Source organism: Geotrypetes seraphini, chromosome 2 (genome assembly GCF_902459505.1).
Source record: "Geotrypetes seraphini chromosome 2, aGeoSer1.1, whole genome shotgun sequence".
Taxonomy (NCBI): Eukaryota; Metazoa; Chordata; class Amphibia; order Gymnophiona; family Dermophiidae; genus Geotrypetes; species Geotrypetes seraphini.
In genome coordinates, this window is record NC_047085.1 from 168,499,804 (window position 1) to 168,520,187 (window position 20,384).

Below are 20,384 nucleotides of genomic sequence, written 5' to 3' on the forward strand. Positions count from 1 at the left end.
ATTTTGCTTGCCCCTCCCCCCTTTTTTTTCTAAGTTGCAGTAGAGTTTTCTACTGCAGCCAGGAGCACTAAGGGGCAAATTCTATAAGAGCCCAAAAGTTAGGCGCCAATATAGGCACCGTTCAGCGCGATTCTAACACAATTAGGTGCTGTTTAGTGAATCACGCTGAGCGGCACCGATTTTGGAGGTGCCCAGTAAATAGGCCAGCTCTAGGGAGGGCAGGATTAATTCTTCGGTTCCTAGGCACACAAGTACACTGGGCCCTCCTGGCCCTGCCCCGACCCTACCCTGCTCATGTCCCGCCCTCATTTATCTATTTTTTTTCTTTACTTTTTTATTTCCACTTGTATTTCTTTTTTTTAATTCAAAACAAAGATTAATATACCAGTGCACAGTTTTTCTTCTATGCAACTCCCAAACATCTCTGAACAAATCCCCCTTCCTTCCCACCTACTTACCCAGAAATTTAACTCTGAACTCTTTCCATGCATATATGAAAGTGTTCAAATATTTGTAAAGCAGTAATACTATCTGAAATATAAGTCTATTAATAACCAAGTTTACAACGCCTCTCAACTGCCTCACTCTACATCGACCAACTGTAACCCATATGTATGTACAAACAACCAAATCTATAACTCCTCTAGTACGTTCCACTCCATGTATGTTAATGTGCAACAAAACAACAAGGCAAGCAGTCCACCAAAGAATCCAACGTGAAACAAAAGAAGATTGGCAGAAAATAAGGAGATTCAAATCAGGTTAATTCAAGGTACTCCCAAGAACCCTGCCTGATGCATTTCGCCAAACAAGGCTAACAAAAAAAAATATCTTTCATACAAACAGAACACAGAAAACACCTTTGCCTAGTATGGAATAAGTAATCACAAACTAACCTCTCCTCCCTTTTACAAAACTGGTGTATGGTTTTTAGCCACAGCCAGCGCTAAAAAAATGCTCTACAGTTTTGTAAAAAGGGGGATAAAATAGAAATACGTAGACAAAGGTTAAATAAAACCACCAAGACGCTGGACTCTGCATACAATGCAACACCACAGAAACAGCAATGTACATCCCCTAAAGCAAAAAATAAAAAATAAATAGAAAATTTTTTTTCTACCTTTGTCTTGTCTGGTTTCAGCTGTCCTCATCTTCTTGTCACTCTCTTCCTTTCATCTTCTGTCATTCTGTGCCACTTCCAGAAAATTTATGCCTCCCCCTTCCATCTTTCTCTTACTCCCATTGGTCTGGAATCCATCTTCTTCCATTCCCTTCTCCAATGGTATGGCATCTCTCTCCTCTTCTTCCCTTCCCTTCCCTCTCCCACACCCACACGGTCTGGAATTTCACTTCCATCAGCATCAGCCCCCTTTCTTTCCCTCCAACTCAATTCCATCCAGTATCCTTCTCCCTTTCCCTGCACCCCAATTCCATCAGTATCTGCCCTCTTTGTTTCCTTTCAACCCAAACTCTTTCTCTTCTCTCTTCCCATATTTTTTAAACTCTGTAAACCGTGTCGAGCTCCACTTCAGTGGAGAAGATGCGGTATATAAACCTAAGGCTTAGTTTAGTTTAGTTTAATATCTTTCCCCTTATATCTCTCCCTTTTCCCTGCACGCCAATTCCATCAGCATCTGCCCTCTTTCTCTCCTTCAACCATCCTTCCATATCACCCTGCCCCCTTTCTCTCCCTCCACCAATCTTCTAGGTCAGAGGTGGCCCGCTGAAGAAACAGAAGACTCAGTGTTTTTTTTTTCCTTGGCAATGCAGGCCCCCTGGAAAAGATAGGCAGTGCTGCCCCTCCCCCCCCCCGGGAAAGATCAGCAGTGTTGAGTCCCCCCTGGAAAGATCGGCAGCGCTGCCCCCCCCCCCGGGATATCGACAACACCAACCTCCCCCGGCATCGCCATCACCATCAACCAACCTGAATAAGTGACGTCGGAGGGAGTGAACTGTGAGTAGTGGCTCGTGGCTGGTTATGGGACGGAAATGGGAATGGATGTTAGGACATGATAAGTGCAGTATTTTTTGTGGAATTGTTTTCTACAAAAGGCCAGTTTTTCGTATGATTCTGGGTAATTCTAGTTAGACAAACATCTGTGTTAGTTAAGGACCACGCCCAAATAGAAGCGTACGGAAAAACAGGTGAATAAAACATTTAAATATAATGTAGCTAAGGCCAGAAGAAAAAACACACTAAAGATTAATATAAGGGAAAGAATGGTGTTTTCTTGTGTACTTTGCTGTTGAGCTAAATCATGGTGGAAATCATGATTACATGAAATCCAGTTTGGGTTCTCTGTTTGGACACCATCTTGTGCCAGTGATTAGTTTTCTGCCTTCTTTGTCCTCTCTGAGTTATCCCGCTCCCAGCAGCGTGGTGTTAAGTAATACCACATGTACTGTAGACTGGCTAGGAAGATCAAGTGTCCTAAACTAAGAGATAAAATGCATTAAGTATGAATGTGTGCAAGGGGCCCCGAATGAACGAAGGAATGATTGATATGAGAGATATATGAAAGAATGGTGTGTACTTAAATTCTAATATTTTATATATTTTAAACCTGAAGAAACACTAAGGAAAATCCTGAGGCAACATCTGGGAGTAATTAGAGTCAGAGACTGTTGCTTCAGTCTCCAGCATAGGAAGGGGGGCATTGGAAGCCCATGCTTATCACTGTGTGTAACATGAAGCTGTCAGCTTTCCTCTTCCAGACTAAAGTTACTGTCAATTTAGGGAGAGGCTGAGAATTTCTCAGCACCATATTAATAATTGTAGAATTCTTTTGCATAATGTTATAATATTAATCCAGAAATCAAATGTACTGTTCTAAACTTTTAAACATGGAAACATGGAGGGATTTATTTTCCTTTGTCAAAACTTTTAAGACCACCTCTTTGGTGAATTGTCATTCGTTAGTATACTGATGATGTCACTGAGCTAAAAGTTATATAATAGAATGTAATGAGATAGAAAAACGAGACTATTGTGAGAAGGCCAGCCTTTGGCCACGATGATGATCTCCCATGAGCGCAACGTAAGCAATTATGCTGTTCTTTTGATCTAATAATGGAAAAATAGAAACAATAATTCAATAAATCTTGGTTATAATTTTAAAACCTTGCGCTGGTGTCATTTTGCATGTATAATTATTTTCAAACCTGAAGCTTTCACAAAGGCGTCAATGACCCTTGCTCAACTGGCAGATGCAAAGAATTGCTGCAAAGTCCCGCGATGACTGCGTCTGCTGGTCTAACCCCTCCGACATCATTTACCTCTTTTCTGAGCAGAACCGGCAGATGCAGTCATCATGGGACCTTGCAGCAACTCTTTGCTTCTGCCGGTCCACCGCTGCTGATCTTTCCCGGGGGGCCCGCGTTGCCAAGGGAAAAAAAACAAAACGAGTCCTCTGTTTCATCGGGCCCCCCTGACAACTTTGGGCCCTAGGCACGTGCCTACTTGGCCTATTGGTTAATCCTGCCCTGGTTCTACGCACAACTAAAAGTTAGGCACCCATGCAAGTGCTTAAGCACACTTAAGAGCAGTGATTCTGTAAGAAGGTGCCTAACATGTAACCACGCGCCCACGCCTAACATGCATAGCACCTATTTTTTTTAAGGCCGCCTAAATTTTTAGAGGCGCCTTGTTACAGAATCACGCTTTTCATGATAGGCGCCTATGTTTCAATTAGTGCTGATTTAAAAGCTTAATTGAGCTTGTTGTTCAATTTAGATAGGCGCCTATCTAGTTGGCACCTCCGAAATAGGTGCCTAACTTTAGGCGCTGGTTACAGAATTTGGGCCTAAATGCTCAGATGCTCACAAGAATTCTATGAGTGTTGGAGCATTTAGTGCTCTGGGCAGTGGTAGAAACCTCTACCGAGCTTAGTAAAAGGGGAGTATATTAGCAATCTGTTTAGCAATTTGGAATTACAAGGATAAGTTAGAATCAGCAGAGCACAGAGCTAGAGCTGTCCACTGGAGAGAGCCTAAAGATAGAGAATAACTCTAAAGTCCTGGGAGTCACTCTAGACTTGAACCTAACTATAAGCACACACATTGACCACTCTGAAAAAAAAAATTATTTAAGATGAGACACCTAAGGGCAATAAGACCAGCCTTGACCAAGGGCAGCTTCAGGACAATAGCGCAGTCAGTCCTAGTGCTATACCTTCAGCGCGGGATACGGTGTCCCCACCCAACATGGTTACTCCCTAAGCCAATAACTCATACAAAGATATGCATTTTTTTCAATATGAAATATTTAATTTATATTAAAATGCAAATCAATTATATGCCTTTGATCATTAAAGTCCACACTCCTTTTTCAATTTACGCACCATGCAATGCTACAAACTGTCATTCCCTTCTCCTCATCAAATAAGAAAGAAGATATTCAAATTGAGTACCAAAGACCTAATTTGGAACAAACTGCCGATACACCTAAGACAACCCATCAACTACCTTGGATTCCAAAAGAAACTAATGACTTACCTCTTCTCTTTGAACCCTCCACGCTCCTCCTAAACTAATGATCATGCTAATAATGCAACTTAAGAACTTGATCCAAATTATATTGTAAACTGCAGATTCCAAGCAGAAAATTGTGGTACACTTCTCCCTCGGTATTCGCGGGGGTTAGGTGCAGAGCTGGACCGCGAAGTATGAAAAATCACGAATAACTTCTCGGCTAGCTCTGACCCATCCCAGTCTCCCTCCTGTGTCCCCGGAACCTTACCTGGTGGTTTAGTAGTGAAGTGGGGCAGGAGACTACAATGGGAACTTCCGACAGCCATTCTGATGACGGCTCTGCACAGGGCAGGAGCATAGGACGATCGCTCCTGCCCCGCTTCACTACTAGACCACCAGGTAAGGTTCTGGGGCGGCTTGGACGGCTTAAAAATAGGCAAAAAATGAAGATAGGTTGTTTGTAAAAAAAAAAAAAAAAAATCGTGAATAACCGAATCCACGGATACTGAAAGTGTATATACAGAAGTGTATATACAGTAAGACATGGTATTGTATTGCATTGTATTGTATTTGGAATTTAGAATTTGAAACTATATAAAGCAATTCAGTTCTATAGAGTGAAAAAAAACCTAAGCATGATCCTATTTTAATGATTCAGGTAAAAAAAAAACCAAACAACAGTTTGACAACCTCAATGTCTCATGAAAACAAAATAAAATATTCTCTTCCCAGTGGGAAGTTCCTTTGCCTTTTGTATTTCTAATTCCAGCTAGCATACTGTCTGAGGTAAAGAGCAAACAAACAAATGCCAGGCTCTAACCAGAATGGTCATGGCTTTGTTGAGGCTTTCAGATCATTTGCCCATTCTTTACAATGCTGTGCAAATTCCCTTCAGAATATCAATACACAGTCCCTGGCTCTAGCTGGGGAGTAAAGGTTGCAAAACACATGAGCTACAAATCCAGACAAGATGAGTATTCTATTGTTATCTCTGTTTTGTAAAGGAACATATCTAAAGCAATCTAATTTGTCTAAAGATGAGTTCTAATTCCTTATAGTACAGAAGTAACCTTATGAGAGAATGACATGGATATGGTTCAATCAACGATCTGCAATAATGTCAAAACATAGAATTTTGTTTCTGCAAATTGGCACTTAACGAAATAAGATAACACTCTTTTCAGCTATAGTGGCAAAATAAAACCCAGAATTAAGAAGTTGGTTGGTTGGGCTGAGAACATTTCAGCACCCCCTTGTATTTACGAGCCATTTAATTGTTTGTTTCATTGTTTAACGCTGAGACTACAGATTCAGTTCTAACTGATGAGTGACTTAATGCCCTTTAAAAAGATACATAGCTAAGAATTGGCCAGACCTGTAAAACTGGATTTCAACATAACATTTTGCTTTTGAACATAGAAAGTATTAATTATTTTCACTGTAAAGGCATCACTTCTTCTTTTCTTTTTAAATTGTTGGAATCATTAGTAGAGTTTTATGTTGTTTATGTCATTTATCAAACACAGATCAGGAGGGTTCATTTTCAAAAAAGAACATCCAAAAAGTGGCATAAAGGGACAGACAGACATTTTTCTCACCAAACCCTTCCAATTCATTATTTTCAAAACCTATTTTCTAGATGGAGTTCTAGGCTGTTCATCTGCAGTTCATTTAATCTCAAGGGGGCATATTAGAGGTGTGGGTTGGGCAGGACTAGGGCAGGCTTATGACCCGGATGCTTTTCTGCCATAATAGAAAATTTTAGAAACATCCAGGGCACAAGTTGGATGTTTAGGCTAGACCTGTTATAACAATGTATAAGTGCCAAAAGGTGCCCAAACTGATCAGACGACCACTAGAGGGGTATAGGCATAATCACCCATACTCTCCCAGTAGTTACTGACTCCTTCCACCCCCCCCAAAATGTAAATGAAAAAGCCATACTTACCTGTATGAAAGCCTCAGATGTTTTGGGCAGTTCTATTAGAGTTGCCTGGTGGTCAATGCAGTGAACTGCAAAGAACGGGACCCAGGCCCATGTCCTACTTTAAATTCTATACTTGTGGGGCATATGAGCCCACCAAACCCACCTAAAACTCACTAGACCAAGTGGTGTAGTAAGGGGGGGAGCAAGGGGGGTGGTCTGCCCTGGGCACTATGTTGGTGGGGGTGCTGGCACCCTTCCTCTTCTCTGCCCCCCTCCCTGCCCCTTCCCTCATACCTCTAGATGAAGCTGTTGTTTGCGGAAGTCAACAAGATGCTCTTCGTGACCCTTTCGGCTCTCCCACTGACATCACTTTTGAGTGCCACACATAGGAAGTGACATCAGCGGGAGAGCTGACAAGGTCATGAGGAACATGTTATTGACCACCGTGAGCAACAACTTCAACTAGCGGTATGGGGGAAGGAAAAGGAAGGAGGGCCACGTACAGCAAGTGGGATCAGGAAAGGAGCGGGGAGGCACACTCAGCAGGCGGGATCAGGGAAGGAGCAGGGGGGGGGGGGGCAGAGACAAGGGCAGGCGAGAGGCATCAATGCTCCGGGTGCCTCTCATCCTCACTATGCCACTGATTAGACCATCATAGAGGTGCCATCTGTAAGCAAAGGAGCTTGTTGTGGTATACAGTTAGGTCCAGTAGGTTTTGGAGAGCTCACCACACAAAATAAGGGAGTTATGGTAAGATGTATACCTGTGACCTTTTATATGAAGTTCATTGTAGTGTCCCCTTAGCCTCTTTGCTCTGCTGGGCTGTCTGTGTGACTACAAATGCCGGCTCCTCCTATATCCCAATGGCTTGCTTTGTGTGTTTTTCTTTTGGATGAGTTTTTTTTTTAATTGTTCAATAAGGTAGACACATATCTGAAAAATGGTCATTTTCAAAAAAACAAGCTAGATATTTTACAGTTATGAAAATGGGCATGTTTGTTACTGGATTTTTGTGCATCTTCTGCAAAACATCCAATTTCTGATTTGGGCATCATATTGAAAATGGCCACCATTCTAATCCAAGGAATAAACATGAAGTCAGTATTAGAGGGAGAAAAAGAGATCAAGAGAGAAATTTTTAAAGTCATTCATGCTGTTATCAGAATTTAGCAGAGACATTGCAGGGGGTGGCATTAGGGCAAGGATTGAAGCAACTTGTAAATTTCTATTTTTAAATGTATTTCTTTCGGGGTTGTTTTTCCTTAGGCAATTGCTAAAATGAAAGCACATGTAGTTTTACTTTAAAATTTGGTATATAAGAACCACTTCATAAATGTACATGGATCTAATTACTGGAGCAGAAAAAAAGGAAGATGAGGCTTAGATCATCATCCTCTCAGATGCAAATGCAATTGATAGCACCAAATCAGATTAGGTGAAGATGTGAAGGGGATGTTCAGGCAACTGAGATATAAAGGGTAAAGGGATGGGACTTGTATCCTGCTTTTACTATGTGTGGTTACAATCAAAGCAGTTTACATATTTTAGATAGGTACTTATTTTGTACCTGGGGTAATAAAGTTCAATGTGACTTTCCCAGGGTCAGAAGGAGCTACAGTGGGAATTGAACTCACAACCTCAGGATGCTGAGGCAGGTGCTCTAACCACTATGCCACTCCTCTGTCCTGTTTGAAGATAGCAAAGGTGGGAGGAGAGTTGCTGTTTGTACCTGCTGAGGAAGGGAAGAGAAGTCCTGTGTAGGAAAAGCCCAGGTGAAGACCCCTGAGAATTCCCCAATATAGCAGAAACGGGCCAATACAGCTAAAACCTAAAATGGTTGCTGGAAGAGCAAAATGGCTGAAAAACACACACTGACTAAAAGCTGTCAGCTCTGTAAGGCACACTTCTGCTTTTATGAAAAGAGCAAGGTCAAACAGAAGGCACAGCTGGAAAGAAAAACAATTCTAGTGAAAAAGGTATCCTGCCCCCCCCCCCCTCCCTGTTAGCAAGGCCAGCAGCTATTGGAAGTTTAACAAGAATAAGGATGCTGATGGAAAGCTTCACTACGATGCTGACGGGATGCTTCGCAAGACTAAGGATGTGAAAACTTAAGAAAATTTAACCACAGAGTTGAAAGCTGTTGGGCCCAGGTATTCAAGAAGGGGAACTTGGTATATTAACAGGACATTTACTGGGAAATAGAATAGATATAGATAGAAAGGGCGTGACACACAGTATCACTCAGAAATGTTGACCAATCAATAGATTAATAAGTGAGATAATGAATATGATTAACCAATAAAAATGTGAGATGTAACATGCACCAACGTGGGCCAGAGCTGTCAGAATCATATAAAAGAAAGCTCCTTGAACTAAGTTTTCAGAACTGACCCGAAGTTCTCCTTCAGTCTGGCCAGCCTGGTGTATGCTCTATTATTCTGTATGCTGTATGATTTGTTCATGCAAGCTATTGCTGTTTGATTATTAAATTTATATTATTTGAACCAGCATAAAGAGAGTCGAGTGGTCTATCGGTGGAGGCCGTAATAGCCAGCTTTTCACTGCTCCAGGTGATCGTTGGTGGAAGAAAGAGAAGCCTCAAGGGGAGAGCTGTCCTGGGCATGTGACATCATTCTTTGGTGTTGGGGTGTTGCAGTATATTGCCCATGGTCACATGCCTTTGGGTGTGTGCCTGAAGGGGCGTGACCAAATGGGAATGCCCCTTTGGAGCCCCTTCGGCGCCAGCTGAGGAGCCAACTGAAGAGTCAGTTGAGGAATATGAGATTTGTCATCTGTGGATTGTTCCAGTTTTCTCTCAGGTATTTTCTATAAGATAATTTTTTTGTGGTACTTTTTTTTTTTTTTTGCTATGGAGAAAAGAAAAGGAGTAGTTAAAGGACCTAAAACAGTGGTGCAAGGATCTGTGGACTCTTTATCTATAGCTAAAAGTCCTCATTCTAACAATGCTGTAGAGTCAACTCCTCTTCCTAGGAGATAGCAGTTTGGAAGCTCCTTCTTTAAATCCAGATCAATGTATAGTACTTAGTCCATCCAATGTATCCACAGACTCTGCTCCAGTGACTTCTAGTCCTTTTTTATGTGTACATGGGGTTGGAGCTCTTTGTCAGCAATTGGAACCTGTGGGAGTTTCTCAACCAGATGATGCAGTTCATTCTGAGTCATTACCATCATTGACTGAGTCGCCTTCTAAGGATGCGATATCTATTAAACTGACCCTTAAACCAGTCACATTTGGAGGCTGCTTGAGACAGGATTCTGTTATTCCATTGGTTCCTAAAAAGGTCCCTAATGTGGAAATTTGGAAGTTAATAACTAGAATGGAGGGGACATTAACTAATTAACTAACTGACTCAGTTGTGATCCTTTACTGGGAAAGCAGCAACCAAGGTGGCTTCATTAGAGACTGATTTGGTTTCATGTAATGATTAATTAAATGAGTGCTCAGGGAAAATAGAATCATTAGAAGCTACTAGTGTCTCTTTGGTAAAAGGAAATATTATACTTGGGAATAGATTAGCGAAGTTGGAGAACCCATTTAGAGCCAATAATCTTTGCTTTTTTTTAAATTTCCTTATAATAATTCTATTTCCCCTAAAGAGATGTTAAAACAGTATATGTTGGATATTATATCTCTAAATTCTTCCTCACAAATTTCTAAAGCATATTATATTTCTTCATCAATTAAGAATACTACAGGTGGGGGGCTGAAGGAGACATTGGCAGTAGACCTAACTACTATGCTAGAGCCATCTATTCTAGAAACTACATTAAGATGTACCTTAATGGTTACCTTCTCTTGTGGTGAGGATAGAGATAAAGCTTTGATAAATCTCTTTACAAAAAGATTGACTAATTTTCATAGCTCTCTTATACAGTATATATTTGTCCTGATGTCTCTCGAAGAACTGTGATGATCCATAGGGAGTTTCTTCAATTGAAATCTAGGGCTTTGTCCCTGTGTATGACTTTTTTTCCTGACAGTATAACATGAAATTTCAGGGGATAGATGATATTTTTCTAGATCCTAAGCAACTAGAGAGTTTAATATAGACACACGAAACATTAAAGGATGCCGAAAAATACCGACTGTACCTGAATGTACACCTCTTCAATAACCTTCGGATTTGCAGGTGTCATAAACTCAGGTACAGTGGGTATTTCTCTGTCCCTGGGGGGCTTACAATGAAAACAAATAAAGAGAGTGGCAGTGGGATATGAACATGGTCCCTTGCTTCTCAATCCATTGCGTTGGTTACATCATCAGGTTATGCCTCACATCTACTTGCAGCTTTGTTATGAATGTTCATAGTAGGAGAATCCTAATCCTAATCCTCATATAACTCTCTATATGTGATATGGAAAGGACACTTAACACTATCACTAAATAGTAGCTGCTTGCTGTCAATCTATATACAGTGGTGCCTCGCACAGCGAACGCCTCGCACAGCGAACGCTGCGCACAACGAACTTTATGTCTTGATTCGTACAACGGACTTCGTTTCACACAACGAAGTCCGGGGTTCCTGCGGGGTTGGATCGCAGCGGGGTTGGTCGAGCCGCGAGGGTAGTCTCCTTCTCCTTACCTGCCCTGTCGCAGCACACAGCCGAACGGAAATCTTCCCGATGTCAGCGCTGACGTCGGAGGGAGGGCTTAAGCAAAGCCCTCCCTTCCTCCGACGTCAGCGCTGACATCAGGAAGACTTCCGTTCGGCTGTGTGCGGCTGCGGCAGGGCAGGTAGGAAGAAGGCAATGGCGAACGAAAGAGGGGGGAGGGGGTGGTCCGCCCCGAAGAATGTGCACAGCTGGTCAGGTCCCCCGATCGACCGACAACAGGCCCGGCCGACAAACCTCCCTGCCCTGTAGCCGCGAATCTAAATTACCTCTTACAGCAGCTTCAATAATCCAGCTGCGGTAAGAAGGTAATTTAGATTCGCGGCTACAGGACAGGGAGATTTGTCCGACCGGGCCTGTTCTGTTGTCGGTCGGGTGCAAAAGCGCCACAAAGGTGGAGGCAGGGAGGGAGGAAAGGTGGAGTGGAGAAGAAAAGACGCTTAAGGGGGGAGAAGGCCGCTGAAAGCACATGTTGGAGCAGGGGATGAGAGGGAGGGAGAGAAGGGGAAATATTGGACAAGGGCAGAAGGGATGCTAAATCATAGGGTGACAGGCAGAGAGAACAACAGGAAAAAGAGTGGAAGCAATCTTGAACCCTGAGGGTGAGGGCAGAGAGAGGTGGTGAGATGATTGATCATGGGGAGAGGGACAAAAGGGAATAGAGATGGGATAGGAAGATAGTGGAAGTAAAAGGACAGGGAGATGTATGTTTTTAGATGTATCTAAATAAAAATAATAACAAAAAATTTATCTTTTTTATGTCATCTTAGCATATTTTATGCTGCAGAACGAATTATTTTTTTTTACATGTATTCCTATGGGAAAACGCGTTTCACATAACGAACGTTTCACATAACAAACTTGCTCCTGGAACCAATTAAGTTCGTTGTGTGAGGCACCACTGTATATAAAATCGGAGGTATGTATGTGTGTATGTATGTATGTGTGTGTGTGTGTATGTGCCGTGATCACGCAAAAACGGCTTGACCGATTTGAACGAATCTTGGTATGCAGATCCCTCACTACCTGGGGTGATATGTTCTGGGGGTCTCGCAGCCCACCTGCACACGAGGGCGGAGCTACAAACAGAACATCAGATTTCACCCATTCATGTCAATGGAAAAAATGTAAAAAGCTGCCATTCTCACAGTAATTCAAACACGGCTTGACCGATTTGAACGAACCTTGGTATGCAGATCCCTCACTACCTGGGGTGATATGTTCTGGGGGTCTCGCGGCCCACCTGCACACGTAGGCGGAGCTACAAACAGAAAATCAGATTTCACCCATTCATGTCAATGGAAAAAATGTAAAAAGCTGCCATTCTCACAGTAATTCAAACTACCTGGGGTGATATGTTCTGTGGGTCTCGCGGCCCACCTGCACACGTGGGCGGAGCTACAAACAGAACAACAGATTTCTCCCATTCATGTCAATGGAAAAAAAGTAAAAAGCTGCCATTCTCACAGTAATTCAAAAACGGCTTGACCGATTTGAACGAACCTTGGTATGCAGATCCCTCACTACCTGAGGTGATATGTTCTGGGGGTCTCGCGGCCCACCTGCACACGTGGGTGGAGCTACAAACAGAACATCATATTTCACCCATTCATGTCAATGGAAAAAATGTAAAAAGCTGCCATTCTCACAGTAATTCAAAAACGGCTTGACCGATTTGAACGAACCTTGGTATGCAGATCCCTCACTACCTGGGGTGATATGTTCTGGGGGTCTCGTGGCCCACCTGCACACGTGGGCGGAGCTACAAACAGAAAATCAGATTTCACCCAGTCATGTCAATGGAAAAAACGTAAAAAGCTGCCATTCTCACAGTAATTCCAACTACCTTGGGGTGATATGTTCTGGGGGTCTCGCAGCCCACCTGCACACGTGGGCGGAGCTACAAACATAAAATCAGATTTCACCCATTCATGTCAATGGAAAAAATGTAAACAGCTGCCATTCTCACAGTAAATCAAAACCGGCTTGACCGATTTGAACGAAACTTGGTATGCAGATCCCTCACTACCTGGGGTGATATGTTCTGGGGGTCTCGCGGCCCACCTGCACACGTGGGCGGAGCTACAAACAGAAAATCAGATTTCACCCATTCATGTCAATGGAAAAAATGTAAACAGCTGCCATTCTCACAGTAAATCAAAAACGGCTTGACCGATTTGAACGAAACTTGGTATGCAGATCCCTCACTACCTGGGGTGATATGTTCTGGGGGTCTCTTCACCCAAGAATTTATATGTTCTTGCTCCTGGAGGTGAAACTAAAAATGTTGTTTATATTCAAGTTTTGTGTGTGTTGTATTGTCTTCATTTTGTCAAATATTTCACATTATAATTTGAATATTGTACTTTTTATAAAGCTGTAAAAAAATAATTTCATTCACCACTATAAAGTATCTTTATTTGAATCCATTTACAGTGTTATTGCTATAATTAAATACCCGTGCAATGCCGGGGCATCAGCTAGTGATTCAATATTTATAAAAGATAGTAAACACACACAGTCTATGAACAGGTGCTAAATAACTGCTTCATCAAACAAGCCCTTACGTCTTTTAAGACGTCCCTCATGTTAGTGTCCTTTCGATGCAGGAAATTGTTCAAGAAGGCATCTTTCACATGCGAGTGGTAAGCCCGTTGGAAGAAAAATTAGCTGAGCATCTTTGAAAGTGGCAGACTTGACCTCTTAGAGAAGGCCCCCAAGGAAGATTCGAAATGGGGCAACTCATCGGACCATCTCCAGTCTGCTGGTTAAACTGAAATGCATTTGTTTTATCATTTTTCAGTGCACTTATTGAGAAATTGTGTTTAAGAAGCTGTTTTTTTTCTTTTTCAGATGGACACTGCACTAGGTTATGGACACATCTCACTAATATGGTAGCTATGAAATAAAACTGAGGAGGAATTTAATTCAGTGATGGTGCCCATTGAATTTTAGGGTTTGATACTGGCAGCAAAACAACAATCACTTATGTGAATATCATGCCCAGTGTTTCTTTACTTTCTCAAAGTCCTACTTGTATTCTTTGACTTGATTTCTCTGGGGTCAATATACAAATGAGTTGGCATACAGGAGAGGTTCCTGTCTGCTTAAATTGTGCTCAATTGACCTTCTGCTGATTATTTAGTGGCATTCAACTGGGCAGTGGGGCTGAATATCGGCACTAACGAGATAATCTGAAACTGGGCAGGAGCAGAGTTTTATAGTTGCAGAATCGGGGAGGAACCATCAATTATGCAGGTGCCGGCTATATTCAGTACCAGTGCCTACATAGCAAACAGGGCATATAGGACCACACAAAAATCAGTCCTATCTTCTCCCAATTTAGCTGTCTAGACACTGGCACTCCAGTAGTGACTGCTAGTATTTTTCCTTCCCACCCAATCCCTGTGAAGAGCATGGCCATCCTCCCCCTTGAAAGACTACTGGTGAATCACCTTGCACCTGATCTCCCTTCTTGTTCTCCCCTCCCCAAAGAACATTGTCCCTTTAACAGCAATCCCCCCCCTTTAGGCTCCTTTGGGCTTACCTTTCTGATTTCTGGTGGTTTAATAGAGAAGGAGCAGGAACATTGCCCACTCACACTTCTGCCTGTCATGGCTTCCATCTCAAAATGGATGCTGTGACCTCTAGTTGCAGCCTCACAGCAGGGAGGGATGGGGTGAACCAAATCAGAGGGGGTAAGGGTTTGTATCTGTCCAGATACACTTATCTAGGTCCTGGCTGATAATCAATCAGGACCTACATATGTGTCTTATGTGGGTGTCTGGTTGAATATCAGCCAGAATTCACATAAGTTCTAGGAGAGATGATGTGTCTGTTCTTACTTGGATAGTCAATGCCAGTGCATGGACCTAACCCATCATTGAATATTCAGGCTTAATTCAACCTAGGATTGTAAGCAGCTTAAAAAAAAAATAAAATCTGAGCACCATAGGCTGAACTTTACTCCTTTTATTTTTAACACATTTTAAATTCAACAAAGTCTCTTTCTGAATCCAGCACCTTTCTACCACCTTTTTACTGTGACAAGAAAAAAATGGTGATGAATTGCTTGTGTTTTTCAGTTTCCTGCTGAGCTGCTGACATCATGTCATGAGATTTGAGGGAAGGGAAGTAGATATAGGCTTATTTGGCTGCCTGTGAAAATGTATCCAGCATGACTGCTCATGTGATTTCTGTTTCTTCCTCCCTTCCCCAAGTTGCTTTGTTCTGCTGATTCTTTACTGCAACAGTGCAACATATACTTCTGAAAAGAAGTAGAACAAATGTGTTTCAACTTACATTGAAATATAGAAAATGATGGCAGATACAGGCCATAAGCCCCATGCAGTCTGCCTGTCCATATCATTCTCTATCTCTTCCTCCCCTCACCCTACTGTCATTCAGTTCTTTTGAAAGGGGCTTAAATTGAAAATGCTCTAATTTGTCTAATTCATACACACCACGCTTTTCATAGTCAATTTGCATGGTACTTTTGTTCATACACTGTGTGTGTGTGCTAGGTGCCATCAACTCTAGTTTGAATCTTTAGCAACTTGATGAGTTAAAGATTCTAAAAGAAGTCGGTCAAGTGCAAGACTGACAAGGTCCTCCCTAGAGAATGACACAGGGACAGAATTTGTCCCCATCCCTACAGTTAACCATGGAAAACCATCCCCATGTCATTCTTTAAGGAGTGAGGGAAGAATCAGAGTATGAATGGGCTCAGCCACAGACCCTCATGTGTTGCGTTGAAGAATGCTGGTGTTGAAGGACTGAGTTTGAGATAGATACTAAAGAATGACACGGGATAGTTTCCCACTGTTATTCTGTCCCTGTGTCATTCTGTACATCATCATCCACTTAGTAGTTGTCAACGTGTCTAGCCACCTAGTTGCAGTCATCCCCTTTGCCTAGTTTCTTCAATCTTACCAAACATGATGCCCAACTCCAGTGATCTCTCTCTTCTAACAGTGTGACCAAATAAGATAGTTGTAGCTTCATCATGTGGGCTTTGAGTGACATATCTGGTCTAATCTCTTCCAAAACTGATTTTTTAGTTCTCCTGGCAGTTCATAGAATCGTTCTCCAGCACCAGAGTTCAGTTCATAGACAACGGCGCGAAAGACAAAAGCGCACGCCGACAATTGAGCGCAGCGCGGAGGCGCACGCTGCACAAAATTACAGTTTATAGCGGCTCCGACGGGGGGGTTTTGTTGGGGAACCCCCCCAGTTTACTTAATAGACATCGCACCGGCGTTATGGGAGGTTTGGGGGGTTGTAACCCTCCACATTTTACTGTAAACAGAAGTTTTTCCCTAAAAACAGGAGAAAAGTTCAGTTTTCAGTAAAATGTGGGGGGTTACAACCCCCCACATCCCCCACAACACCCCCACAATGCGGCACGATGTCTATTAAGTAAAGTGGGGGGGTTCCCCCATGCCTCCCCGTCGGAGCCCTAAAAACAGTCATTTAGAGCGGTGCGCGCCTCCGCGCTGCGCTCAATTGTCTGGGCGCACCTTTGTCCCGGCGCGCTTTTGACCTGACACCCCAGAGTTCAAATGAGGCAATCCTTTTTCTATCTTGTTTCCATAATGTCCAGCTTTCACAACCATAATTGACCACTGAGAAAATGAGAGCATGGACCAATCTGATCTTTATTTTAACTATTATTTCCTTGCCTTTAAATACCTTATGAATTGCTAGTCTGTGGAGTATTTCTTCCCTGCTAGTTGTTCCTTTACCAAAGAGCCCAAAAGATTAAAACTCTTTACAATTTCTATTCTATTACCTTCAGGCTCAAAATCTAAAGCAGCTTGGAGAAGAGACGGCTTAGGGGTGATATGATAAGAGGTCTATAAAATAATGAGTGGAGTGGAAAGATGTGAATCGCTTGTTTATTCTTTCCAAAAATACTAGGGGACATGTGATAAAGCTACTAAGTAGTAGACAAAAAAAACCGGAGAAAATATTTCTTTACACAATGTATAATTAAAGTAGGAGAATATGTAATTAAAGAAGGAGGAAGGCGTGGCCTAGTGGTTAGAGCTACAGACTCAGCACCCTGAGGTTGTGGGTTCAAACCCCATACTGCTCCTTGTGACCCTGAGCAAGTCATTCAATCCTCAGGGATGGTATGTTAGATAGATTGTGAGCCCACCAGGACAGATAGGGAAAATGCTTGAGAACTGGATTATACTGTAAACTACTTAGATAACCTTGATAGGCAGTATATAAATACCTAATAAAATAAACTCTGGAATTCATTGCTGGAGAATGTGGTGAAATCAGTTTGCTTAGCAGGGTTTAAAAAAGGATGGAATAATTTCCTAAAAGAGAAGTTCATAGGCCATTATTAAGATGACTTTGGGAAATCCACTGCTTATTCCTAGGATAAGCAGCATAGAATCTGTTTTGCTGCTTGGAATCTAGCTAGGTTCTTAGGACCTGGGTTGGCCACTGTTGGAAAAAGGATACTGGGCTTGATGGACCTCCAGTCTGTCCCAATATGGCAATTCTTATGTTCTGATATTTTATTTGTATTCAGTTCTAATCCCATGTTATAACTTTCGGCTTTAACTTTTTTTCAGTAGGTACATAATCTTTTTTACTACTGTCAATGAGCGTTGTGCCATCTGCATAGCGCAGGTTATTTAAAATCAGCGCTCTCTTCTTTCAAATTTGCTTTTCTGAAAATAGCTTTGCTGTAAAGATTAAACAAATAGGGTGACAAAATGCAACATTGCCTTAAGCCACGTTTTATTGAGAACCAATCAGTGTTACCATATTCAGTTCTCACTGCAGCTTCTCGATTTTCATAAAGACTCTTTATCAGCTGAATGATATGTTTTGGTATTTCCATTTGCACTAGGGTTCCCCATAGTTTATCGTGATCCACTCAGTAAAATGCTTACCGTAATCAATGAAGCAAAAATATACAGGCCTTTGATATTCTATACTCTTCTTCAATATACCTCTAACATTAGCAATAATGTCTCTAGTTCCTCAACCTTTTCTGAAACCAGCCTGAACTTCAGGTAGTTCTAGCTCAATGTATGATTGTAACCTTTCTTGTATTATTTTCAGCAATATTATACTGGCATACAGAAGTAGTTCTTTTGTCATATAGTTACAGAGGGGCATAATCAAAAGAAACGTCTAAGTCTGTTTTGGGCCTAAGTCGCAAGTCGCCCAAAGTCGGGCACGGGAAAAGGTTCATTTTTGAAAAATATGTCCAACATATATATATATATTTTGAAAATCGTCCAACTGTATGTCCTGCTTTCTGATTGTCCAGACCGCTAAGTCATTTATCTTTATACTCCATTTTCATCCACAAATTCGTCCAAGTCACAAATGCCTAGAAAAAGGCCTTTTGGGTGCAGGAGGGGCCAGAAAAGTGATGGACTGGACACCCAGACTGGCACCAGAGTAATGGGGTACCATACATGGCACTGCTGTGAACTTCAAAAAAAGGGTGCCACATAAACATCTCACTACAGCACCCCAAAACACCCCCAGAACCTACTAGACCCACTTATCTACCACCCCAATAGCCCTTATGGCTGCAGAAGCCACTTATATGGCAGTGCAAAAGGGTTTTTTGGGAGTGCACATTTTTCACCATGAATACAGTGATTAGAGTGGCTTATGGGCCCGGGGCCTCCCCTCCATGGTTCACCCCACCCCTAGATTTACATCACATGAAATTGCTGCTCCTAGTGTTGCACAGAGAAAATCCTGCCCTGCATTGCACAGAGAAAATCGCTGCTCCCAGCTGCACTTTCTTCACTGGAACAGGTCAGGTTATTCACAGTTTTGTGTCTCTTTTTTTGGGTTTGTTTGGGTTTTTTTACAGAAAAACCATGAATAACATACGAAAAGTTATTTTTGGTTTTTCTCTATTCGTTGCCTTGCCATTCCCCTATCACCTCTAACCATTAGGCCACTCCTCAGGTTGCCCACTGAACATTTTAGAATCAATGGAAAACCAATAGGGACAAATATATACAATACAACTTGTAAATTTTGAAGACTTGTTTTGAAATGTGTGAAATTGCATTGCTTAAAGATGTTGCAGTACCCGGAATAAATGTGTAAAATGTATTGAAAAAGAAATTTGCTGTGATGCTTTTTCCCTTTTCTAAATCAGATTCCTCTAGAGATCTTGCCTTGAAACAAAATCAACAGACATATTCACAGCTCCTGTCCTTTATGATGGTAATGATGCACCACTATAAATGCACAGCCATCTTTCCTTCATTTGCTTACCTTAAATTTCTGGTTGAAGTGCTCCTTCCTCTATGTGACTGGTAAAAATGTGATACTTTGCTCCCTTTCTGCTGAAGAGCTAATAATGAGAAAATATTGTGTCTGCCTTCGGCAACCAGAAGCCTCTGGAGAAATCTAAAGAGCTGCTTCTACTAGCATCTCATTAGAAAAATAAAACTGTATCATATTTAACTTTAAGTTTTTAACTTCTCTTTTTTTCTGTGGTTTTGCAGTTTGGAGCACAGGATTTCATCAATGTTTGTTTTTATGTCCACAAAGAGGATCATAGCATTGGCATCTGGGAGAGCAATTAGAATTCTAAAGCTCATGTCAGAATTAGTTTCAGGTATAACTACCAAATAATGCTCACAGGGGTCAGGTATACTAAGCATATTTGCCATAGTTTAAAGGAGGTAACTTTATAAGGGACTTGGACATTTAGAAAAACATTTTACATGCTCAAGTTGTTGTTAGGTGCCATCGACTCATGAAAGAGTCCTAGCGACTTGATGAATTGCGGTTCTAAAAAGAAATCGGTTTTGTGCTAGTCTGGAAAGGTTCTCCAGTGTCATCCTTGTGGTTGTTTTCAATGTGTCTAGTCATCTGATTGCACAGGGGTGCCCACACTTTTTTGACTCGCGAGCTACTTTTAAAATGACCAAGTCAAAATGATCTACCAACAATAAAATTTTAAAAAAACACAACGCACACTGTACGCATAGAAAATGTTAATTATCATTCCTATTCCTGGGTTTTTTCAAAGAGGTCAAAGCAGATGACTCTATGCACTGTCACCTCAGTAACAACCATACAAAAATAGACAAATACCCACCCCCCTTCCCTTTTTACTAAACCACAATAGCAGTTTTTAGCGCAGGGAGCTGCGCTGAATGCCCAGCGCTGCTCTCGACGCTCATAGGCTCCCTGCGCTAAAAACCACTATTGCGGTTTAGTAAAAGGGGACCATATTGTAAAATATAGACAGCAGATATAAATTCAGACACATTTTGATCACTAAATTTAAAATAAAATCATTTTTCCTACCTTGTCTGGTGATTTCATGAGTCTCTGGTTGCACTTTCTT

The 20,384-nt window shown here is 41.8% G+C and overlaps 1 long non-coding RNA gene across 1 annotated transcript in view; it reads left to right on the forward strand.

The window, feature by feature from the left end:
• Positions 1-14,529, forward strand: part of LOC117355595 — a 50,044-nt gene extending 35,515 nt beyond the window's left edge. Inside the window, exon 4 of the long non-coding RNA XR_004538404.1 lies at positions 13,639-14,529. This is a non-coding gene — a long non-coding RNA (uncharacterized LOC117355595). The remainder of the gene's footprint in view (positions 1-13,638) is intronic.
• Positions 14,530-20,384: the final 5,855 nt, after the last annotated feature.